Source organism: Limanda limanda, chromosome 7 (assembly GCF_963576545.1).
Source record: "Limanda limanda chromosome 7, fLimLim1.1, whole genome shotgun sequence".
In the NCBI taxonomy this organism is placed as follows: domain Eukaryota; kingdom Metazoa; phylum Chordata; class Actinopteri; order Pleuronectiformes; family Pleuronectidae; genus Limanda; species Limanda limanda.
The window spans coordinates 19,858,356-19,873,244 of NC_083642.1; the positions used below are offsets into that span (position 1 = coordinate 19,858,356).

General features: G+C 47.2%; 1 protein-coding gene and 34 non-coding genes across 35 annotated transcripts in view; 1 reads left to right on the forward strand and 34 right to left on the reverse strand.

The window, feature by feature from the left end:
* The window catches only part of sema3h (sema domain, immunoglobulin domain (Ig), short basic domain, secreted, (semaphorin) 3H), a 186,804-nt gene that overhangs the window by 111,970 nt on the left and 59,945 nt on the right, over positions 1–14,889 (forward strand). The gene's annotated exons all lie outside the window — the stretch shown is intronic.
* trnav-cac (transfer RNA valine (anticodon CAC)) lies at positions 5–77 on the reverse strand. The gene has a single exon. It is a non-coding gene; the product is annotated as a tRNA-Val (tRNA).
* Positions 152–223, reverse strand: trnad-guc (transfer RNA aspartic acid (anticodon GUC)). Its single transcript has one exon. It is a non-coding gene; the product is annotated as a tRNA-Asp (tRNA).
* On the reverse strand, positions 377–449 carry trnar-ccu (transfer RNA arginine (anticodon CCU)). Its single transcript has one exon. It is a non-coding gene; the product is annotated as a tRNA-Arg (tRNA).
* On the reverse strand, positions 1,390–1,462 carry trnav-aac (transfer RNA valine (anticodon AAC)). The gene has a single exon. It is a non-coding gene; the product is annotated as a tRNA-Val (tRNA).
* Positions 1,681–1,753, reverse strand: trnav-cac (transfer RNA valine (anticodon CAC)). Its single transcript has one exon. It is a non-coding gene; the product is annotated as a tRNA-Val (tRNA).
* On the reverse strand, positions 1,828–1,899 carry trnad-guc (transfer RNA aspartic acid (anticodon GUC)). The gene has a single exon. It is a non-coding gene; the product is annotated as a tRNA-Asp (tRNA).
* Positions 2,053–2,125, reverse strand: trnar-ccu (transfer RNA arginine (anticodon CCU)). The gene has a single exon. It is a non-coding gene; the product is annotated as a tRNA-Arg (tRNA).
* Positions 3,066–3,138, reverse strand: trnav-aac (transfer RNA valine (anticodon AAC)). The gene has a single exon. It is a non-coding gene; the product is annotated as a tRNA-Val (tRNA).
* On the reverse strand, positions 3,357–3,429 carry trnav-cac (transfer RNA valine (anticodon CAC)). Its single transcript has one exon. It is a non-coding gene; the product is annotated as a tRNA-Val (tRNA).
* On the reverse strand, positions 3,504–3,575 carry trnad-guc (transfer RNA aspartic acid (anticodon GUC)). Its single transcript has one exon. It is a non-coding gene; the product is annotated as a tRNA-Asp (tRNA).
* trnar-ccu (transfer RNA arginine (anticodon CCU)) lies at positions 3,729–3,801 on the reverse strand. The gene has a single exon. It is a non-coding gene; the product is annotated as a tRNA-Arg (tRNA).
* Positions 4,742–4,814, reverse strand: trnav-aac (transfer RNA valine (anticodon AAC)). Its single transcript has one exon. It is a non-coding gene; the product is annotated as a tRNA-Val (tRNA).
* On the reverse strand, positions 5,033–5,105 carry trnav-cac (transfer RNA valine (anticodon CAC)). Its single transcript has one exon. It is a non-coding gene; the product is annotated as a tRNA-Val (tRNA).
* Positions 5,405–5,477, reverse strand: trnar-ccu (transfer RNA arginine (anticodon CCU)). Its single transcript has one exon. It is a non-coding gene; the product is annotated as a tRNA-Arg (tRNA).
* On the reverse strand, positions 6,418–6,490 carry trnav-cac (transfer RNA valine (anticodon CAC)). The gene has a single exon. It is a non-coding gene; the product is annotated as a tRNA-Val (tRNA).
* On the reverse strand, positions 6,565–6,636 carry trnad-guc (transfer RNA aspartic acid (anticodon GUC)). Its single transcript has one exon. It is a non-coding gene; the product is annotated as a tRNA-Asp (tRNA).
* trnar-ccu (transfer RNA arginine (anticodon CCU)) lies at positions 6,790–6,862 on the reverse strand. Its single transcript has one exon. It is a non-coding gene; the product is annotated as a tRNA-Arg (tRNA).
* trnav-aac (transfer RNA valine (anticodon AAC)) lies at positions 7,803–7,875 on the reverse strand. The gene has a single exon. It is a non-coding gene; the product is annotated as a tRNA-Val (tRNA).
* Positions 8,094–8,166, reverse strand: trnav-cac (transfer RNA valine (anticodon CAC)). Its single transcript has one exon. It is a non-coding gene; the product is annotated as a tRNA-Val (tRNA).
* On the reverse strand, positions 8,241–8,312 carry trnad-guc (transfer RNA aspartic acid (anticodon GUC)). The gene has a single exon. It is a non-coding gene; the product is annotated as a tRNA-Asp (tRNA).
* trnar-ccu (transfer RNA arginine (anticodon CCU)) lies at positions 8,466–8,538 on the reverse strand. Its single transcript has one exon. It is a non-coding gene; the product is annotated as a tRNA-Arg (tRNA).
* Positions 9,479–9,551, reverse strand: trnav-aac (transfer RNA valine (anticodon AAC)). The gene has a single exon. It is a non-coding gene; the product is annotated as a tRNA-Val (tRNA).
* trnav-cac (transfer RNA valine (anticodon CAC)) lies at positions 9,770–9,842 on the reverse strand. The gene has a single exon. It is a non-coding gene; the product is annotated as a tRNA-Val (tRNA).
* trnad-guc (transfer RNA aspartic acid (anticodon GUC)) lies at positions 9,917–9,988 on the reverse strand. The gene has a single exon. It is a non-coding gene; the product is annotated as a tRNA-Asp (tRNA).
* Positions 10,142–10,214, reverse strand: trnar-ccu (transfer RNA arginine (anticodon CCU)). The gene has a single exon. It is a non-coding gene; the product is annotated as a tRNA-Arg (tRNA).
* trnav-aac (transfer RNA valine (anticodon AAC)) lies at positions 11,155–11,227 on the reverse strand. The gene has a single exon. It is a non-coding gene; the product is annotated as a tRNA-Val (tRNA).
* trnav-cac (transfer RNA valine (anticodon CAC)) lies at positions 11,446–11,518 on the reverse strand. Its single transcript has one exon. It is a non-coding gene; the product is annotated as a tRNA-Val (tRNA).
* trnar-ccu (transfer RNA arginine (anticodon CCU)) lies at positions 11,818–11,890 on the reverse strand. The gene has a single exon. It is a non-coding gene; the product is annotated as a tRNA-Arg (tRNA).
* Positions 12,831–12,903, reverse strand: trnav-aac (transfer RNA valine (anticodon AAC)). The gene has a single exon. It is a non-coding gene; the product is annotated as a tRNA-Val (tRNA).
* Positions 13,122–13,194, reverse strand: trnav-cac (transfer RNA valine (anticodon CAC)). The gene has a single exon. It is a non-coding gene; the product is annotated as a tRNA-Val (tRNA).
* Positions 13,269–13,340, reverse strand: trnad-guc (transfer RNA aspartic acid (anticodon GUC)). The gene has a single exon. It is a non-coding gene; the product is annotated as a tRNA-Asp (tRNA).
* On the reverse strand, positions 13,494–13,566 carry trnar-ccu (transfer RNA arginine (anticodon CCU)). Its single transcript has one exon. It is a non-coding gene; the product is annotated as a tRNA-Arg (tRNA).
* Positions 14,507–14,579, reverse strand: trnav-aac (transfer RNA valine (anticodon AAC)). The gene has a single exon. It is a non-coding gene; the product is annotated as a tRNA-Val (tRNA).
* trnav-cac (transfer RNA valine (anticodon CAC)) lies at positions 14,798–14,870 on the reverse strand. The gene has a single exon. It is a non-coding gene; the product is annotated as a tRNA-Val (tRNA).

A 14,889-nucleotide genomic window follows, 5' to 3' on the forward strand; every position in this document is an offset into this window, starting at 1 on the left:
CGTTTGTTTCCGCCCGGTCTCGAACCGGGGACCTTTCGCGTGTGAGGCGAACGTGATAACCACTACACTACGGAAACTGAGCGCTGTAATTAGGTCGTTATCGGATGGTGTTACATCAGTTAATACTGATTAAATATGTTAAAGAGTCATACTCCCCGTCGGGGAATCGAACCCCGGTCTTCCGCGTGACAGGCGGAGATACTGTCCACTATACTAACGAGGAGAGGTGACAGGTGCCACGTGACCACGCCCACCCAATCATAAAACTGCCTCAATCACATCCTGGCAAAAAAACTGTTAGCAGAGGATAGTTTCGATCTATCGACCTCTGGGTTATGGGCCCAGCACGCTTCCGCTGCGCCACTCTGCTGTTAATCACCCCAGATGGGACTTGAACCCACAATCCCTGGCTTAGGAGGCCAGTGCCTTATCCATTAGGCCACTGGGGCCCAATCGGATGTGTTTTTCCGTCTGATTTTTCTCGAAAACTTGGCGCCTTACAGTGACATGTGCACAGGCAACTTGGTTTGCTTGTGTTTCTTGTAGACATTTCGCCTCTCATCCAAAAGGCTTGTTCACCTCTAACTGGAAGCTTTCAGGTATTTAACCTCTTTAGGTCTTTGTGTTGACAGTCGTTGGGTTAAACAGATAGGTCGTTGACACCTCCACCAGCTCGTGGGTCACTGGTGTCTCCCGAGATGAGGTGTGAATGCTTTGGTTAACTACTAGTCATAGATCCAACTTGATATTGTGTGAATCATTGGAGTCACAAGACTTGGGGTGTGGTTGGGTATTGACTTGTCTGGGGAAAGATTTAGGACCAAAGTGTCTGAGAGTGGCTGATCCACAGAGGTTAAATAACAGAAAGCTCCCTTTAATTTGTTTGAAAGAAAAGAACCATTTTGGATTGGAAATGAACAATTTTAAGAAACACAAGCAGGACAGTGCCTATCTACCACCTCAAGGAGGTACAGTATTAAACAGCTGTAGTCCCTCTTTGTGAAAAATTTGCTGACAATCACATCCTGGCAAAGAAATTGTTAGCAGAGGATAGTTTCGATCTATCGACCTCTGGGTTATGGGCCCAGCACGCTTCCGCTGCGCCACTCTGCTCTTAATCACCCCAGATGGGACTTGAACCCATATCCCTGGTTTAAGAGTACAGTTCTTTATTTACCAACTTAAGAAGGTGCTGTGTTAAACAGCTGTAGTCCCTCTTGTTGAAATATTTACTGACAATCACATCCTGGTAAAACATTGCTAGGAGAGGATAGTTTCGATTTATCGACCTCTGGGTAATGGGCCCAGCGCGCTTCCGCTGCCCCACTATGCTGTTAATCACCCCAGATGGGACTGGAACCCTCTGGTGAGCTCCAGGAGAAAAACGTTTGTTTCCGCCCGGTCTCGAACCGGGGACCTTTCGCGTGTTAGGCGAACGTGATAACCACTACACTACGGAAACTGATTGTGACTTTGGCAGACAGACAGCGGAGCCGGTACGTCTAAGGTAATACTTGGTTAGCTCCGGCTTAGGAGCTAGGCTACATGCTACCCTTACCAATATAACTATGACCACCTTGTTTTCAGCCTGTTAACGGATGACATACATTACAAGCTAGCAGCCATAGTGACGAGCTAACGGTGACGTCACTTGTCAAGCAAGTGAAAACAAAGAATAAGTGTTTCCGCCCGGTTTCGAACCGGGGACCTTTCGCGTGTGAGGCGAACGTGATAACCACTACACTACGGAAACTGAGCGCTGTAATTAGGTCGTTATCGGACGGTGTTACATCAGTTAATACTGATTAAATATGTTAAAGAGTCATACTCCCCGTCGGGGAATCGAACCCCGGTCTTCCGCGTGACAGGCGGAGATACTGTCCACTATACTAACGAGGAGAGGTGACAGGTACCACGTGACCACGCCCACCCAATCATAAAACTGCCTCAATCACATCCTGGCAAAAAAACTGTTAGCAGAGGATAGTTTCGATCTATCGACCTCTGGGTTATGGGCCCAGCACGCTTCCGCTGCGCCACTCTGCTGTTAATCACCCCAGATGGGACTTGAACCCACAATCCCTGGCTTAGGAGGCCAGTGCCTTATCCATTAGGCCACTGGGGCCCAATCGGATGTGTTTTTCCGTCTGATTTTTCTCGAAAACTTGGCGCCTTACAGTGACATGTGCACAGGCAACTTGGTTTGCTTGTGTTTCTTGTAGACATTTTGCCTCTCATCCAAAAGGCTTGTTCACCTCTAACTGGAAGCTTTCAGGTATTTAACCTCTTTAGGTCTTTGTGTTGACAGTCGTTGGGTTAAACAGATAGGTCGTTGACACCTCCACCAGCTCGTGGGTCACTGGTGTCTCCCGAGATGAGGTGTGAATGCTTTGGTTAACTACTAGTCATAGATCCAACTTGATATTGTGTGAATCATTGGAGTCACAGGACTTGGGGTGTGGTTGGGTATTGACTTGTCTGGGGAAAGATTTAGGACCAAAGTGTCTGAGAGTGGCTGATCCACAGAGGTTAAATAACAGAAAGCTCCCTTTAATTTGTTTGAAAGAAAAGAACCATTTTGGATTGGAAATGAACAATTTTAAGAAACACAAGCAGGACAGTGCCTATCTACCACCTCAAGGAGGTACAGTATTAAACAGCTGTAGTCCCTCTTTGTGAAATATTTGCTGACAATCACATCCTGGCAAAGAAATTGTTAGCAGAGGATAGTTTCGATCTATCGACCTCTGGGTTATGGGCCCAGCACGCTTCCGCTGCGCCACTCTGCTCTTAATCACCCCAGATGGGACTTGAACCCATATCCCTGGTTTAAGAGTACAGTTCCTTATTTACCAACTTAAGAAGGTGCTGTGTTAAACAGCTGTAGTCCCTCTTGTTGAAATATTTACTGACAATCACATCCTGGTAAAACATTGCTAGGAGAGGATAGTTTCGATTTATCGACCTCTGGGTAATGGGCCCAGCGCGCTTCCGCCGCCCCACTATGCTGTTAATCACCCCAGATGGGACTTGAACCCTCTGGTGAGCTCCAGGAGAAAAACGTTTGTTTCCGCCCGGTCTCGAACCGGGGACCTTTCGCGTGTTAGGCGAACGTGATAACCACTACACTACGGAAACTGATTGTGACTTTGGCAGACAGACAGCGGAGCCGGTACGTCTAAGGTAATACTTGGTTAGCTCCGGCTTAGGAGCTAGGCTACATGCTACCCTTACCAATATAACTATGACCACCTTGTTTTCAGCCTGTTAACGGATGACATACATTACAAGCTAGCAGCCATAGTGACGAGCTAACGGTGACGTCACTTGTCAAGCAAGTGAAAACAAAGAATAAGTGTTTCCGCCCGGTTTCGAACCGGGGACCTTTCGCGTGTGAGGCGAACGTGATAACCACTACACTACGGAAACTGAGCGCTGTAATTAGGTCGTTATCGGACGGTGTTACATCAGTTAATACTGATTAAATATGTTAAAGAGTCATACTCCCCGTCGGGGAATCGAACCCCGGTCTTCCGCGTGACAGGCGGAGATACTGTCCACTATACTAACGAGGAGAGGTGACAGGTGCCACGTGACCACGCCCACCCAATCATAAAACTGCCTCAATCACATCCTGGCAAAAAAACTGTTAGCAGAGGATAGTTTCGATCTATCGACCTCTGGGTTATGGGCCCAGCACGCTTCCGCTGCGCCACTCTGCTGTTAATCACCCCAGATGGGACTTGAACCCACAATCCCTGGCTTAGGAGGCCAGTGCCTTATCCATTAGGCCACTGGGGCCCAATCGGATGTGTTTTTCCGTCTGATTTTTCTCGAAAACTTGGCGCCTTACAGTGACATGTGCACAGGCAACTTGGTTTGCTTGTGTTTCTTGTAGACATTTTGCCTCTCATCCAAAAGGCTTGTTCACCTCTAACTGGAAGCTTTCAGGTATTTAACCTCTTTAGGTCTTTGTGTTGACAGTCGTTGGGTTAAACAGATAGGTCGTTGACACCTCCACCAGCTTGTGGGTCACTGGTGTCTCCCGAGATGAGGTGTGAATGCTTTGGTTAACTACTAGTCATAGATCCAACTTGATATTGTGTGAATCATTGGAGTCACAGGACTTGGGGTGTGGTTGGGTATTGACTTGTCTGGGGAAAGATTTAGGACCAAAGTGTCTGAGAGTGGCTGATCCACAGAGGTTAAATAACAGAAAGCTCCCTTTAATTTGTTTGAAAGAAAAGAACCATTTTGGATTGGAAATGAACAATTTTAAGAAACACAAGCAGGACAGTGCCTATCTACCACCTCAAGGAGGTACAGTATTAAACAGCTGTAGTCCCTCTTTGTGAAATATTTGATGACAATCACATCCTGGCAAAGAAATTGTTAGCAGAGGATAGTTTCGATCTATCGACCTCTGGGTTATGGGCCCAGCACGCTTCCGCTGCGCCACTCTGCTCTTAATCACCCCAGATGGGACTTGAACCCATATCCCTGGTTTAAGAGTACAGTTCCTTATTTACCAACTTAAGAAGGTGCTGTGTTAAACAGCTGTAGTCCCTCTTGTTGAAATATTTACTGACAATCACATCCTGGTAAAACATTGCTAGGAGAGGATAGTTTCGATTTATCGACCTCTGGGTAATGGGCCCAGCGCGCTTCCGCTGCCCCACTATGCTGTTAATCACCCCAGATGGGACTTGAACCCTCTGGTGAGCTCCAGGAGAAAAACGATTGTTTCCGCCCGGTCTCGAACCGGGGACCTTTCGCGTGTTAGGCGAACGTGATAACCACTACACTACGGAAACTGATTGTGACTTTGGCAGACAGACAGCGGACCCGGTACGTCTAAGGTAATACTTGGTTAGCTCCGGCTTAGGAGCTAGGCTACATGCTACCCTTACCAATATAACTATGACCACCTTGTTTTCAGCCTGTTAACGGATGACATACATTACAAGCTAGCAGCCATAGTGACGAGCTAACGGTGACGTCACTTGTCAAGCAAGTGAAAACAAAGAATAAGTGTTTCCGCCCGGTTTCGAACCGGGGACCTTTCGCGTGTGAGGCGAACGTGATAACCACTACACTACGGAAACTGAGCGCTGTAATTAGGTCGTTATCGGACGGTGTTACATCAGTTAATACTGATTAAATATGTTAAAGAGTCTTACTCCCCGTCGGGGAATCGAACCCCGGTATTCCGCGTGACAGGCGGAGATACTGTCCACTATACTAACGAGGAGAGGTGACAGGTGCCACGTGACCACGCCCACCCAATCATAAAACTGCCTCAATCACATCCTGGCAAAAAAACTGTTAGCAGAGGATAGTTTCGATCTATCGACCTCTGGGTTATGGGCCCAGCACGCTTCCGCTGCGCCAGTCTGCTGTTAATCACCCCAGATGGGACTTGAACCCACAATCCCTGGCTTAGGAGGCCAGTGCCTTATCCATTAGGCCACTGGGGCCCAATCGGATGTGTTTTTCCGTCTGATTTTTCTCGAAAACTTGGCGCCTTACAGTGACATGTGCACAGGCAACTTGGTTTGCTTGTGTTTCTTGTAGACATTTTGCCTCTCATCCAAAAGGCTTGTTCACCTCTAACTGGAAGCTTTCAGGTATTTAACCTCTTTAGGTCTTTGTGTTGACAGTCGTTGGGTTAAACAGATAGGTCGTTGACACCTCCACCAGCTCGTGGGTCACTGGTGTCTCCCGAGATGAGGTGTGAATGCTTTGGTTAACTACTAGTCATAGATCCAACTTGATATTGTGTGAATCATTGGAGTCACAGGACTTGGGGTGTGGTTGGGTATTGACTTGTCTGGGGAAAGATTTAGGACCAAAGTGTCTGAGAGTGGCTGATCCACAGAGGTTAAATAACAGAAAGCTCCCTTTAATTTGTTTGAAAGAAAAGAACCATTTTGGATTGGAAATGAACAATTTTAAGAAACACAAGCAGGACAGTGCCTATCTACCACCTCAAGGAGGTACAGTATTAAACAGCTGTAGTCCCTCTTTGTGAAATATTTGCTGACAATCACATCCTGGCAAAGAAATTGTTAGCAGAGGATAGTTTCGATCTATCGACCTCTGGGTTATGGGCCCAGCACGCTTCCGCTGCGCCACTCTGCTCTTAATCACCCCAGATGGGACTTGAACCCATATCCCTGGTTTAAGAGTACAGTTCCTTATTTACCAACTTAAGAAGGTGCTGTGTTAAACAGCTGTAGTCCCTCTTGTTGAAATATTTACTGACAATCACATCCTGGTAAAACATTGCTAGGAGAGGATAGTTTCGATTTATCGACCTCTGGGTAATGGGCCCAGCGCGCTTCCGCTGCCCCACTATGCTGTTAATCACCCCAGATGGGACTTGAACCCTCTGGTGAGCTCCAGGAGAAAAACGTTTGTTTCCGCCCGGTCTCGAACCGGGGACCTTTCGCGTGTGAGGCGAACGTGATAACCACTACACTACGGAAACTGAGCGCTGTAATTAGGTCGTTATCGGATGGTGTTACATCAGTTAATACTGATTAAATATGTTAAAGAGTCATACTCCCCGTCGGGGAATCGAACCCCGGTCTTCCGCGTGACAGGCGGAGATACTGTCCACTATACTAACGAGGAGAGGTGACAGGTGCCACGTGACCACGCCCACCCAATCATAAAACTGCCTCAATCACATCCTGGCAAAAAAACTGTTAGCAGAGGATAGTTTCGATCTATCGACCTCTGGGTTATGGGCCCAGCACGCTTCCGCTGCGCCACTCTGCTGTTAATCACCCCAGATGGGACTTGAACCCACAATCCCTGGCTTAGGAGGCCAGTGCCTTATCCATTAGGCCACTGGGGCCCAATCGGATGTGTTTTTCCGTCTGATTTTTCTCGAAAACTTGGCGCCTTACAGTGACATGTGCACAGGCAACTTGGTTTGCTTGTGTTTCTTGTAGACATTTCGCCTCTCATCCAAAAGGCTTGTTCACCTCTAACTGGAAGCTTTCAGGTATTTAACCTCTTTAGGTCTTTGTGTTGACAGTCGTTGGGTTAAACAGATAGGTCGTTGACACCTCCACCAGCTCGTGGGTCACTGGTGTCTCCCGAGATGAGGTGTGAATGCTTTGGTTAACTACTAGTCATAGATCCAACTTGATATTGTGTGAATCATTGGAGTCACAAGACTTGGGGTGTGGTTGGGTATTGACTTGTCTGGGGAAAGATTTAGGACCAAAGTGTCTGAGAGTGGCTGATCCACAGAGGTTAAATAACAGAAAGCTCCCTTTAATTTGTTTGAAAGAAAAGAACCATTTTGGATTGGAAATGAACAATTTTAAGAAACACAAGCAGGACAGTGCCTATCTACCACCTCAAGGAGGTACAGTATTAAACAGCTGTAGTCCCTCTTTGTGAAAAATTTGCTGACAATCACATCCTGGCAAAGAAATTGTTAGCAGAGGATAGTTTCGATCTATCGACCTCTGGGTTATGGGCCCAGCACGCTTCCGCTGCGCCACTCTGCTCTTAATCACCCCAGATGGGACTTGAACCCATATCCCTGGTTTAAGAGTACAGTTCTTTATTTACCAACTTAAGAAGGTGCTGTGTTAAACAGCTGTAGTCCCTCTTGTTGAAATATTTACTGACAATCACATCCTGGTAAAACATTGCTAGGAGAGGATAGTTTCGATTTATCGACCTCTGGGTTATGGGCCCAGCGCGCTTCCGCTGCCCCACTATGCTGTTAATCACCCCAGATGGGACTGGAACCCTCTGGTGAGCTCCAGGAGAAAAACGTTTGTTTCCGCCCGGTCTCGAACCGGGGACCTTTCGCGTGTTAGGCGAACGTGATAACCACTACACTACGGAAACTGATTGTGACTTTGGCAGACAGACAGCGGAGCCGGTACGTCTAAGGTAATACTTGGTTAGCTCCGGCTTAGGAGCTAGGCTACATGCTACCCTTACCAATATAACTATGACCACCTTGTTTTCAGCCTGTTAACGGATGACATACATTACAAGCTAGCAGCCATAGTGACGAGCTAACGGTGACGTCACTTGTCAAGCAAGTGAAAACAAAGAATAAGTGTTTCCGCCCGGTTTCGAACCGGGGACCTTTCGCGTGTGAGGCGAACGTGATAACCACTACACTACGGAAACTGAGCGCTGTAATTAGGTCGTTATCGGACGGTGTTACATCAGTTAATACTGATTAAATATGTTAAAGAGTCATACTCCCCGTCGGGGAATCGAACCCCGGTCTTCCGCGTGACAGGCGGAGATACTGTCCACTATACTAACGAGGAGAGGTGACAGGTACCACGTGACCACGCCCACCCAATCATAAAACTGCCTCAATCACATCCTGGCAAAAAAACTGTTAGCAGAGGATAGTTTCGATCTATCGACCTCTGGGTTATGGGCCCAGCACGCTTCCGCTGCGCCACTCTGCTGTTAATCACCCCAGATGGGACTTGAACCCACAATCCCTGGCTTAGGAGGCCAGTGCCTTATCCATTAGGCCACTGGGGCCCAATCGGATGTGTTTTTCCGTCTGATTTTTCTCGAAAACTTGGCGCCTTACAGTGACATGTGCACAGGCAACTTGGTTTGCTTGTGTTTCTTGTAGACATTTTGCCTCTCATCCAAAAGGCTTGTTCACCTCTAACTGGAAGCTTTCAGGTATTTAACCTCTTTAGGTCTTTGTGTTGACAGTCGTTGGGTTAAACAGATAGGTCGTTGACACCTCCACCAGCTCGTGGGTCACTGGTGTCTCCCGAGATGAGGTGTGAATGCTTTGGTTAACTACTAGTCATAGATCCAACTTGATATTGTGTGAATCATTGGAGTCACAGGACTTGGGGTGTGGTTGGGTATTGACTTGTCTGGGGAAAGATTTAGGACCAAAGTGTCTGAGAGTGGCTGATCCACAGAGGTTAAATAACAGAAAGCTCCCTTTAATTTGTTTGAAAGAAAAGAACCATTTTGGATTGGAAATGAACAATTTTAAGAAACACAAGCAGGACAGTGCCTATCTACCACCTCAAGGAGGTACAGTATTAAACAGCTGTAGTCCCTCTTTGTGAAATATTTGCTGACAATCACATCCTGGCAAAGAAATTGTTAGCAGAGGATAGTTTCGATCTATCGACCTCTGGGTTATGGGCCCAGCACGCTTCCGCTGCGCCACTCTGCTCTTAATCACCCCAGATGGGACTTGAACCCATATCCCTGGTTTAAGAGTACAGTTCCTTATTTACCAACTTAAGAAGGTGCTGTGTTAAACAGCTGTAGTCCCTCTTGTTGAAATATTTACTGACAATCACATCCTGGTAAAACATTGCTAGGAGAGGATAGTTTCGATTTATCGACCTCTGGGTAATGGGCCCAGCGCGCTTCCGCCGCCCCACTATGCTGTTAATCACCCCAGATGGGACTTGAACCCTCTGGTGAGCTCCAGGAGAAAAACGTTTGTTTCCGCCCGGTCTCGAACCGGGGACCTTTCGCGTGTTAGGCGAACGTGATAACCACTACACTACGGAAACTGATTGTGACTTTGGCAGACAGACAGCGGAGCCGGTACGTCTAAGGTAATACTTGGTTAGCTCCGGCTTAGGAGCTAGGCTACATGCTACCCTTACCAATATAACTATGACCACCTTGTTTTCAGCCTGTTAACGGATGACATACATTACAAGCTAGCAGCCATAGTGACGAGCTAACGGTGACGTCACTTGTCAAGCAAGTGAAAACAAAGAATAAGTGTTTCCACCCGGTTTCGAACCGGGGACCTTTCGCGTGTGAGGCGAACGTGATAACCACTACACTACGGAAACTGAGCGCTGTAATTAGGTCGTTATCGGACGGTGTTACATCAGTTAATACTGATTAAATATGTTAAAGAGTCATACTCCCCGTCGGGGAATCGAACCCCGGTCTTCCGCGTGACAGGCGGAGATACTGTCCACTATACTAACGAGGAGAGGTGACAGGTGCCACGTGACCACGCCCACCCAATCATAAAACTGCCTCAATCACATCCTGGCAAAAAAACTGTTAGCAGAGGATAGTTTCGATCTATCGACCTCTGGGTTATGGGCCCAGCACGCTTCCGCTGCGCCACTCTGCTGTTAATCACCCCAGATGGGACTTGAACCCACAATCCCTGGCTTAGGAGGCCAGTGCCTTATCCATTAGGCCACTGGGGCCCAATCGGATGTGTTTTTCCGTCTGATTTTTCTCGAAAACTTGGCGCCTTACAGTGACATGTGCACAGGCAACTTGGTTTGCTTGTGTTTCTTGTAGACATTTTGCCTCTCATCCAAAAGGCTTGTTCACCTCTAACTGGAAGCTTTCAGGTATTTAACCTCTTTAGGTCTTTGTGTTGACAGTCGTTGGGTTAAACAGATAGGTCGTTGACACCTCCACCAGCTTGTGGGTCACTGGTGTCTCCCGAGATGAGGTGTGAATGCTTTGGTTAACTACTAGTCATAGATCCAACTTGATATTGTGTGAATCATTGGAGTCACAGGACTTGGGGTGTGGTTGGGTATTGACTTGTCTGGGGAAAGATTTAGGACCAAAGTGTCTGAGAGTGGCTGATCCACAGAGGTTAAATAACAGAAAGCTCCCTTTAATTTGTTTGAAAGAAAAGAACCATTTTGGATTGGAAATGAACAATTTTAAGAAACACAAGCAGGACAGTGCCTATCTACCACCTCAAGGAGGTACAGTATTAAACAGCTGTAGTCCCTCTTTGTGAAATATTTGATGACAATCACATCCTGGCAAAGAAATTGTTAGCAGAGGATAGTTTCGATCTATCGACCTCTGGGTTATGGGCCCAGCACGCTTCCGCTGCGCCACTCTGCTCTTAATCACCCCAGATGGGACTTGAACCCATATCCCTGGTTTAAGAGTACAGTTCCTTATTTACCAACTTAAGAAGGTGCTGTGTTAAACAGCTGTAGTCCCTCTTGTTGAAATATTTACTGACAATCACATCCTGGTAAAACATTGCTAGGAGAGGATAGTTTCGATTTATCGACCTCTGGGTAATGGGCCCAGCGCGCTTCCGCTGCCCCACTATGCTGTTAATCACCCCAGATGGGACTTGAACCCTCTGGTGAGCTCCAGGAGAAAAACGATTGTTTCCGCCCGGTCTCGAACCGGGGACCTTTCGCGTGTTAGGCGAACGTGATAACCACTACACTACGGAAACTGATTGTGACTTTGGCAGACAGACAGCGGAGCCGGTACGTCTAAGGTAATACTTGGTTAGCTCCGGCTTAGGAGCTAGGCTACATGCTACCCTTACCAATATAACTATGACCACCTTGTTTTCAGCCTGTTAACGGATGACATACATTACAAGCTAGCAGCCATAGTGACGAGCTAACGGTGACGTCACTTGTCAAGCAAGTGAAAACAAAGAATAAGTGTTTCCGCCCGGTTTCGAACCGGGGACCTTTCGCGTGTGAGGCGAACGTGATAACCACTACACTACGGAAACTGAGCGCTGTAATTAGGTCGTTATCGGACGGTGTTACATCAGTTAATACTGATTAAATATGTTAAAGAGTCTTACTCCCCGTCGGGGAATCGAACCCCGGTATTCCGCGTGACAGGCGGAGATACTGTCCACTATACTAACGAGGAGAGGTGACAGGTGCCACGTGACCACGCCCACCCAATCATAAAACTGCCTCAATCACATCCTGGCAAAAAAACTGTTAGCAGAGGATAGTTTCGATCTATCGACCTCTGGGTTATGGGCCCAGCACGCTTCCGCTGCGCCAGTCTGCTGTTAATCACCCCAGATGGGACTTGAACCCACAATCCCTGGCTTAGGAGGCCAGTGCCTTATCCATTAGGCCACTGGGGCCCAATCGGATGTGTTTTTCCGTCTGATTTTTCTCGAAAACTTGGCGCCTTACAGTGACATGTGCACAGGCAACTTGGTTTGCTTGTGTTTCTTGTAGACATTTTGCCTCTCATCCAAAAGGCTTGTTCACCTCTAACTGGAAGCTTTCAGGTATTTAACCTCTTTAGGTCTTTGTGTTGACAGTCGTTGGGTTAAACAGATAGGTCGTTGACACCTCCACCAGCTCGTGGGTCACTGGTGTCTCCCGAGATGAGGTGTGAATGCTTTGGTTAACTACTAGTCATAGATCCAACTTGATATTGTGTGAATCATTGGAGTCACAGGACTTGGGGTGTGGTTGGGTATTGACTTGTCTGGGGAAAGATTTAGGACCAAAGTGTCTGAGAGTGGCTGATCCACAGAGGTTAAATAACAGAAAGCTCCCTTTAATTTGTTTGAAAGAAAAGAACCATTTTGGATTGGAAATGAACAATTTTAAGAAACACAAGCAGGACAGTGCCTATCTACCACCTCAAGGAGGTACAGTATTAAACAGCTGTAGTCCCTCTTTGTGAAATATTTGCTGACAATCACATCCTGGCAAAGAAATTGTTAGCAGAGGATAGTTTCGATCTATCGACCTCTGGGTTATGGGCCCAGCACGCTTCCGCTGCGCCACTCTGCTCTTAATCACCCCAGATGGGACTTGAACCCATATCCCTAGTTTAAGAGTACAGTTCCTTATTTACCAACTTAAGAAGGTGCTGTGTTAAACAGCTGTAGTCCCTCTTGTTGAAATATTTACTGACAATCACATCCTGGTAAAACATTGCTAGGAGAGGATAGTTTCGATTTATCGACCTCTGGGTAATGGGCCCAGCGCGCTTCCGCCGCCCCACTATGCTGTTAATCACCCCAGATGGGACTTGAACCCTCTGGTGAGCTCCAGGAGAAAAACGTTTGTTTCCGCCCGGTCTCGAACCGGGGACCTTTCGCGTGTTAGGCGAACGTGATAACCACTACACTACGGAAACTGATTGTGACTTTGGCAGACAGACAGCGGAGCCGGTACGTCTAAGGTAATACTTGGTTAGCTCCGGCTTAGGAGCTAGGCTACATGCTACCCTTACCAATATAACTATGACCACCTTGTTTTCAGCCTGTTAACGGATGACATACATTACAAGCTAGCAGCCATAGTGACGAGCTAACGGTGACGTCACTTGTCAAGCAAGTGAAAACAAAGAATAAGTGTTTCCGCCCGGTTTCGAACCGGGGACCTTTCGCGTGTGAGGCGAACGTGATAACCACTACACTACGGAAACTGAGCGCTGTAATTAGGTCGTTATCGGACGGTGTTACATCAGTTAATACTGATTAAATATGTTAAAGAGTCATACTCCCCGTCGGGGAATCGAACCCCGGTCTTCCGCGTGACAGGCGGAGATACTGTCCACTATACTAACGAGGAGAGGTGACAGGTACCACGTGACCACGCCCACCCAATCATAAAACTGCCTCAATCACATCCTGGCAAAAAAACTGTTAGCAGAGGATAGTTTCGATCTATCGACCTCTGGGTTATGGGCCCAGCACGCTTCCGCTGCGCCACTCTGCTGTTAATCACCCCAGATGGGACTTGAACCCACAATCCCTGGCTTAGGAGGCCAGTGCCTTATCCATTAGGCCACTGGGGCCCAATCGGATGTGTTTTTCCGTCTGATTTATCTCGAAAACTTGGCGCCTTACAGTGACATGTGCACAGGCAACTTGGTTTGCTTGTGTTTCTTGTAGACATTTTGCCTCTCATCCAAAAGGCTTGTTCACCTCTAACTGGAAGCTTTCAGGTATTTAACCTCTTTAGGTCTTTGTGTTGACAGTCGTTGGGTTAAACAGATAGGTCGTTGACACCTCCACCAGCTCGTGGGTCACTGGTGTCTCCCGAGATGAGGTGTGAATGCTTTGGTTAACTACTAGTCATAGATCCAACTTGATATTGTGTGAATCATTGGAGTCACAGGACTTGGGGTGTGGTTGGGTATTGACTTGTCTGGGGAAAGATTTAGGACCACAGTGTCTGAGAGTGGCTGATCCACAGAGGTTAAATAACAGAAAGCTCCCTTTAATTTGTTTGAAAGAAAAGAACCATTTTGGATTGGAAATGAACAATTTTAAGAAACACAAGCAGGACAGTGCCTATCTACCACCTCAAGGAGGTACAGTATTAAACAGCTGTAGTCCCTCTTTGTGAAATATTTGCTGACAATCACATCCTGGCAAAGAAATTGTTAGCAGAGGATAGTTTCGATCTATCGACCTCTGGGTTATGGGCCCAGCACGCTTCCGCTGCGCCACTCTGCTCTTAATCACCCCAGATGGGACTTGAACCCATATCCCTGGTTTAAGAGTACAGTTCCTTATTTACCAACTTAAGAAGGTGCTGTGTTAAACAGCTGTAGTCCCTCTTGTTGAAATATTTACTGACAATCACATCCTGGTAAAACATTGCTAGGAGAGGATAGTTTCGATTTATCGACCTCTGGGTAATGGGCCCAGCGCGCTTCCGCTGCCCCACTATGCTGTTAATCACCCCAGATGGGACTTGAACCCTCTGGTGAGCTCCAGGAGAAAAACGTTTGTTTCCGCCCGGTCTCGAACCGGGGACCTTTCGCGTGTTAGGCGAACGTGATAACCACTACACTACGGAAACTGATTGTGACTTTGGCAGACAGACAGCGGAGCCGGTACGTCTAAGGTAATACTTGGTTAGCTCCGGCTTAGGAGCTAGGCTACATGCTACCCTTACCAATATAACTATGACCACCTTGTTTTCAGCCTGTTAACGGATGACATACATTACAAGCTAGCAGCCATAGTGACGAGCTAACGGTGACGTCACTTGTCAAGCAAGTGAAAACAAAGAATAAGTGTTTCCGCCCGGTTTCGAACCGGGGACCTTTCGCGTGTGAGGCGAACGTGATAACCACTACACTACGGAAACTGAGCGCTATAATTAGGTC